Consider the following 7666-nt stretch of genomic DNA (forward strand, 5'->3'; position numbering starts at 1 on the left):
TTTTTCATGAATTGAGATATATTTCCCCCCAAAATTTATGGAACATTGTATCATTTTCACATTTATTTCTGATGATACATCTACACAAATCATACTGATTCCTGGATTCTATTTGCTCTGTTTGTCTATGTCAGTTCATTACTGTTGTAATTGCAATGGCTTCAGCTAACTTAATAGCATTTAGGGTGCATTTTCCTTGGCTTCTCATATGTGTGTTCCTTTTAATTGATTTTGCTCACTGTGGGCATTTGTTTTCCCATGTAAAGCTTAGGGCCCCTTTATATAACTGCATATTTTTTTCATTTTTCTTTACACTTATAAATTAAATTTATTATTTAAGTATATACTTAAATTATTTTGGAGACATTGTCATCTTTTCAGTATTAGTATTTTTCATCATTGAATGAAAATGATATGTCTACATCTATATAGTTATTCATGTCTGTTCTTTAATTGGATTTTTATAACATGCATAAAGGTATTATTTATTTTTGTTAGGTGAATTTATGTATTTATGCATTGTGTTATAATTGATTATTTTTATATTGAAATTCATAAATTCTTCTTGGATCCAACAACCTTTCCTCTTTCTGTTTGTAATAATTTGTTTCCATTTGTATAATAGAATTTAAATTTTTTGAGACTTCATCCATGTGTGGCTTTAAATCATATCATATTTTCATAAATATCACAGTAGTCCTTGAATTCTCATTTACATGGGCCTCAGAATTCTCATTCTTTGTAACTTACTTACACAGAAAGTTTCTTGAGAGCAAAATTTCAGTACTGAGTCTGTTGTTATTTTTTTCTCTGAAAACCTTGCACTTTTTCCTGTTTTGTTATATACACTGGTTTATATATTCTACATATAAATGGTAAAATACAGTATTTGTCTTTGTCTGACTTATTTTACTAAGTGTGATAGTCTCTAAGTCCATCCTTATTGCTGCAAATGGCTATATTTAATTCTTTTTTTATGGTCGAGTAATATTCCATTACATATGTATACTTCATGGGAAATAGATGGGGAAACAGTGGAAACAGTGTCAGACTTTATTTTGGGGGGCTCCAAAATCACTACAGATGGTGACTGCAGCCATGAAATTCAAAGACGCTTACTCCTTTGAAGAAAAGTTATGACCAACCTCGATAGTATATTGGAAAGCAGAGACGTTACTTTGCCAACTAAGGTCTGTCTAGTCAAGGCTATGGTTTTTCCTGTGGTCATGTATGGATGTGAGAGTTGGACTGTGAAGAAAGCTGAGCGCCAAAGAATTGATGCTTTTGAACTGTGGTGTTGGAGAAGACTCTTGAGAGTCCCTTGGACTTCAAGGAGATCCAACCAGTCCATTCTGAAGGAGATCAGTCCTGGGATTTCTTTGGAAGAAATGATGCTAAAGCTGATAGTCCAGTACTTTGGACACCTCATGCTAAGAGTTGACTCATTGGAAAAGACTCTGATGCTGGGAGGGATTGGAGGCAGGAGGAGAATTGGACGACAGAGGATGAGATGGCTGGATGGCATCACTGACTCGATGGATGTGAGTCTGAGTGAACTCCGGGTGTTGGTGATGTACAGGGAGGCCTGGTGTGCTGCAATTCATGGGGTCGCAAACAGTCAGACATGACTGATTGACTGAACTGAACTCAATCTGATACTTGAAGTAGAGTGTTATATCTGACAGGCTCTAAAGTATGAAATTTTTGGTGGTGTCAGAAGGATTTGAATATTTTAATACCTTTACTAATAAGTGGGGATTTGGCAATTCTTATTTGGTAATAATATCCCTGGTTAAATGATCTGTGTGTGTGTGTGTGTGTGTGTGTGTGTGTGTGTGTGTGTGTGCTGGGGGAAGACATATATCATATGCCTACAGAGATTGGAAGTTAATGATCTAAATAGGAAAATATCAGACTGTAGAATTATGTTTTGTGACCTTGAATACTGTCTTGAGAGAATTAGGGGCAAAACTTTACTGAGAAGCACAAACCTTGAAGGATCATTCAGACCATTGTGAGAACTTTGACTTTTGCTTTGAGTGAAATGGGGAGCCACTGAATGGCTCTAAAAAATAGAATAAGATGATCTGAATAATGATTCTAAAGGCTCACTCTGGCTTTTGAGTCGAAAATAGACTTAGAAATAAAAGGAAAGACCAATGAAAAATCTATAATAATTACCCAGCTGAGGAATGGTGATAGTTAGTAGCTTTGGATATAGCAAGAAATGGTCAGAGTTTTAGATAACATGTGTCTGTCAAGATATGCTGACTATGAAAGATGACTAGCCAATGGACAATCACATACTGATTATCCACAGAAACTGAGTGACAGATAACCTAACATACCTATGAATACCGATCCCTGCCAACACCGTGAAGATTCCTGCATGCCCTTTTCAACTGACTAGATGAGTGCAGTACCAGGTTGAGATATATGAGAGCCTTTATTCTCTAGAGGGCCAAATACTTAAATAAATTTCTCCAGGTTCCATTGAATATGATTTCCTATTGTCATTCCAGCCAATAAAGGTACAAGTGTTCAGTGATTCTGCTCTATTAAAGCTATATATTATAAATACAGACAAAAAGAGCTGACAGATATGTTGTGACTGTTTATTAATGTATCCATTTAAATCTAAACATTTTTGATGTGTTAAAGTGGTATTCTGTTGTTTAAACAGAATTTAAATGTTTATATATATGCACTTTTCAATCTACTACAGAGATAATCTATTAAAAGAAAATTTACTTTTAGCCATAGAGGATTGTGTATTTCCCTCTTGAGAATTGTATTATCACACTCATTAAGTGGTATACCTGAGAAGAATAAGAGTGCTAATTATGTTTATAATGAATAATACTAATATATAAATAAAATGGGTTGATGTCACATTAATAAATAATAAGAACATTAAAAAAGGTTTACACTAAGCTTATTATAGCAAGTATTGTTAATTTGCACCAACATTTTAATTTTCACCTGTAATCTAGTGAGAAAGATATCTCAGTGATGTGAAGCTAGATACAGAGAGGAGTCAGACAATATTATATTTCTTTTATTTAAAAATTATTCTGGATTTATGTATTTTAATGAAGAAAATTATTGATTAAAAACCTGTTGGCCAAAATATTTTTCCATATTACAATCAAACTAATAATTTGCATTTTCCTAGAGTAAGCAGTTTTGAAAGCTAAACTATTTTATTCTGTATACTACTAATTTTTAGCAAGCAACTTATATAAAACATGGCAAATATTAGATACCATCAAAACCTCACTGGGAATTCTCAAAAACTGATAAACTGATTCTCAAACTGATAAGAAAGTATGAAGAGCTGAGAAAACCCAAAATATTTTAGAAAAAGAAGAGCACATTTAAAGGGTGTAAGCTGCCTGATTTCAAGATTTACCATAAAACTACAGTAATTAAGATAGTGTACTGCTTCTGCTGCTGCTAAGCCGCTTCAGTCGTTTCCGACTCTGTGTGACCCCATAGACGGCAGCCCACCAGGCTCCCCGGTCTCTGGGATTCTCCAGGCAAGAACACTGGAGTGAGTTGCCATTTCCTTCTCCAATGCATGAAAGTGAAAAGTGAAAGTGAAGTCCCTCAGTCGTGTCCAACTCTTAGCGACCCCATGGACTGCAGCCCACCAGGCTCCTCCACCCATGGGATTTTCTAGGCAAGACTACTGGAGTGGGGTGCCATTGCCTTCTCTGAAGATAGAGAAGTACTATTACTTAAGTATTAGATGTTTATATTGGTGGCATGAAATAGAGAGTTCAGAAATATTCCTGCACATATATGATCACAGTTTTGACAAATGTACCAGAGAAATTCAGTGGGAGAAATGATAGTCCTAAAAAAGTGATGACAGAAAAGTTGAATATTCACATGGGGAGAAAAATTGAACCTAAAAACTCAATTTACACATTTATAACACTTAATTCAGGGCTTTCCAGGTGGTGCAGTGGTAAACAATTTGCCTGCTAATACAGGAGATGCAGCAGACATGGGTTTGATCCCTGGGTCAGGAAGATCTCCTGGAGTAGAAAATGATAACCCACTCCAGTATTCTTGCCTGGAAAACTCCATGAACAGAGGTGCCTGGTGGATTACAAGTCCAAGGGGTTGCAAAGAGTCAGACATGACTGAGCACACACAGCACGGATACCAAAATGAGAGTTATCAGTGACCTAAATGTGAAAAATAAAACTGTAAAGCTTCTAGTAGAGAAGAAAGAAAGAAATCTTGTGACCATGGGTTAGGCAAATACTTCTTAGACTGGACCAAAAAAAAAAATCATGAATTATAAAGTTAAGAAAATTATGGAACTTTATCAAAGTCAAAATTATGATGCTTTTCAAATGTCATTGTAAGAAAATAAAAGGGCAAGTCGTAAAATGGAAGGAAATATTTTCAAAACATTTTTGATAAAGGTCTTGTGTATAGATATATAATAAACACATAATTCAATAATAAGAACACAATCTAATAGTTAATGATGAAAAGATTATGTTGTTGCTATTATTGTTTTGAAAGTATTTTCTTCCATTCTTTGGCTTGCCTTGTGACTTATCTACTGTTGTGCACTGAATTACCCAAGACTTAGCAACCAAAACCAAGAAACATCTGTAAGCCCAAAATCTGAAAGACTTGGATTTTCCTACCTCAGAATTTCTCATAAGATTGCAGTCAAAGTGTAGATGAAGGCTTAAGTCATTTTCAGACTCAACTGGGAGTGAATTATCTTCCAAATTCTTTCTCACAGAGGCTGAAAAACCTCAGATCTACTTGCAGCCTCAGTACATGGACCTCTTTCCACAGAGCTACCTCCAAAGAAGGCAGGTGAGTGTCCCAGACAGAAACCTTTTAATAATGTAATCTCAGAGCAATATTCCATCACTTCTGTCTTACTCTATTCATTAGAAGTGAATCAGTGAATTTAGGGCATATGCAGAGTGATGATGTTACATAAGGGTGTGACTACCAAGAGGCAAAGAATGTTTGGGACCATCATAGAGAAACCAACTGCAATATACCCCCTGGACCTCTTCCTGCATACAAAATACTCATAATTTTGGTTTTGTTTACTTGCTTTTTGATAGACAGTTTTCTTTTAAATTGAGGTATAATTGACATATAACATTATATTTGTTTTGGGTATACAACAGTATACCCAGTATGATTCAGTATTTGTCTATATTGTAAAATGGCCACAAGTTCATTTACCATCCATCACATGTATAGTTACAAAAATCATTTTTTTGTTGTTGCTGACAACTTTTAAGATATATTCGTTTGCTGCTGCTGCTGCTGTTAAGTCGCTTCAGTCGTGTCCGACTCTGTGCAACCCCATAGACGGCAGCTCACCAGACTCCCCCATCCCTGGGATTCTCCAGGCAAGAACACTGGAGTGGGTTGCCATTTCCTTCTCCAATGCATGAAACTGAAAAGTGAAAGTGAAGTCGCACAGTCGTGTCCAACTCTGTGCAACCCCATGGACTGCAGCCCACCAGGCTCCTTCGTCCATGGGATTTTCCAGGCAAGAGCACTGGAGTGGGGTGCCATTGCCTTCTCCAATATATTCGCTTAGCAACTTTCAAATATGCAATACAATATTGTTAATATCCCCATGACTTATTCATTTTATAACTGAAAGTTTGTATCTTTTGACCTCCTTCACCCATTTCACCCATTCCTTACCCCTGCTAACTCTGGTAGCCACCAGTTTTTTCCTTGTATCTATGGGCTTAGCCTTCATTTGTTTACTTGTTTATTTATTTTTTTGATTGTGTCTATTTGCGACCCCGTGACCTGTAGCCCACCAGTCTTCTTGGTCAGATTTTCCAGGCAAGAACACTGCTGTGGGTAGCCATTCCCTTCTCCAGGGGATCTTTCTTACGCAGGGATCAAACTCAGGTCTCCTGCAGTGCAGGCAAATTCTTTATGGTTTGAGCCACTAGGGAAGCCCTATTACAATATAAGAAATATCAAATGTTTTTTTCTTTCTCTGTTAGACATTTCACTTTGGATAATGCCTTCAAAAGGGCAAATTTTCATTATTTTATGATTGAATAATATTTCATTATATATAAATTCACCACTGCTTGTTTATCCATTATTCTACAGATGTACACTGAGGTTGCTTCCATATCTTGGTTATGATAAATGTTGCTGCAATGACCATGGGGTGCATATGGCTTTTTGAATCTGTGTTTTTCTATTATTTCAGATAAATATGCAGAAGTAGAATTGCTGGTAAATATGGTAATTCTAGTTTTAATTATTGTGGAATCTCATACCATTTTCCATAGTGACTGTAGCAATTTGCATTTCTACCAACAAGACACAGGGTACTTTTCTCCACATCCTTGCCTAAATTTGTTATTTCTTAACTTTCTGATCACAGCTACTCTAAGAGGTATGAAGTTATAACTCACTAGATTGATTTGCATTCGCTGAACATCTTATCCTGTACCTGTTTGTCATTTGCATGTGTTCTTTAGATCATCTGTATGTTAGGTCCATGAATCAAGGCAAATTTGAAATGATCAAACAGGAGATGGCAAGAGTGAACATCAATGTTTTAGGAATCAGTGAACTAAAATGGACTGGAATGGGTGAATTTAACTCAGATGACCACTATATCTACTATAGTGGGCAAGATCCCTTAACAGTGATGGAGTAGCCATCATAGTCAAAGAGAGTCCGAAATGCAGTTTTGGATGCAATCTCAAAAATGAAAGAATGATCTCAGTTCATTTCCAAGGCAAACCATTCAAAATCATAGTAATCCAAGTCTACGCCCCAACCAGTAATGCAGAAGAAGCCGAAGTTGAACAGTTTTACAAAGACCTATAAGAACTTCTAAAATTAATACCCCCAAAAGATGTTTGGGTTATAGGGGACTGGAATGCAAAAGTAGGATGTAGAGAGATACCTGGAGTAACAGGCAAATTTGGCCTTGAAGTACTGAATGAAGCAGGGCAAAGGCTAATTGAGTTTTGCCAAGAGAACACACTGGTCATAGCAAACTCCCTCTTCCAACAACACAAGAGAAGATTCTACACATGGACATTATCAGATAGTCAATACCAAAATCAGATTGTTTATATTCTTATCAGCCAAAGATTGAGAAGCTCTATACAGTCAGCAAAAACAAGAACGGGTGCTGACTGTGGCTCAGATCATGAACTCCTTATTGCAAAATTCAGACTTAAATTGAAGAAAGTAGAGAAAACCACTAGACCATTCAGGTATGACCTAAATAAAATCCCTAGTGATTATACAGAGGAAGTGAGAAATAGATTCAAGGGATTAGATAATATAGAGTGCCTGAAGCACTATGGACAGAGGTTTGTGACACTGTACAGGAGGCAGGGATCAAGACCATTCCCAAGAAAAAGAATTTCAAAAAGGCAAAATGATTGTCTGAGGAGGCCTACAAATAACTGAAAAGAAGAGAAACAAAAGGCAAAGGAAAAAAAAGAAAGATATACACATTTGAATGCAGAGTTCCAAAGAATAGCAAGGAGAGATAAGAAAGTCTTTGTCAGTGATCAATGCAAAGGAATAGAGGACAACAATAGAATGGAAAAGACTAGAGATCTCTTCAAGAAAATTAGATAAACCAAAGGAATATGTCATACGAAGATGGGCACAA

The sequence above is a fragment of the Ovis canadensis genome, chromosome 2, assembly GCF_042477335.2.
Source record: "Ovis canadensis isolate MfBH-ARS-UI-01 breed Bighorn chromosome 2, ARS-UI_OviCan_v2, whole genome shotgun sequence".
Taxonomy (NCBI): domain Eukaryota; kingdom Metazoa; phylum Chordata; class Mammalia; order Artiodactyla; family Bovidae; genus Ovis; species Ovis canadensis.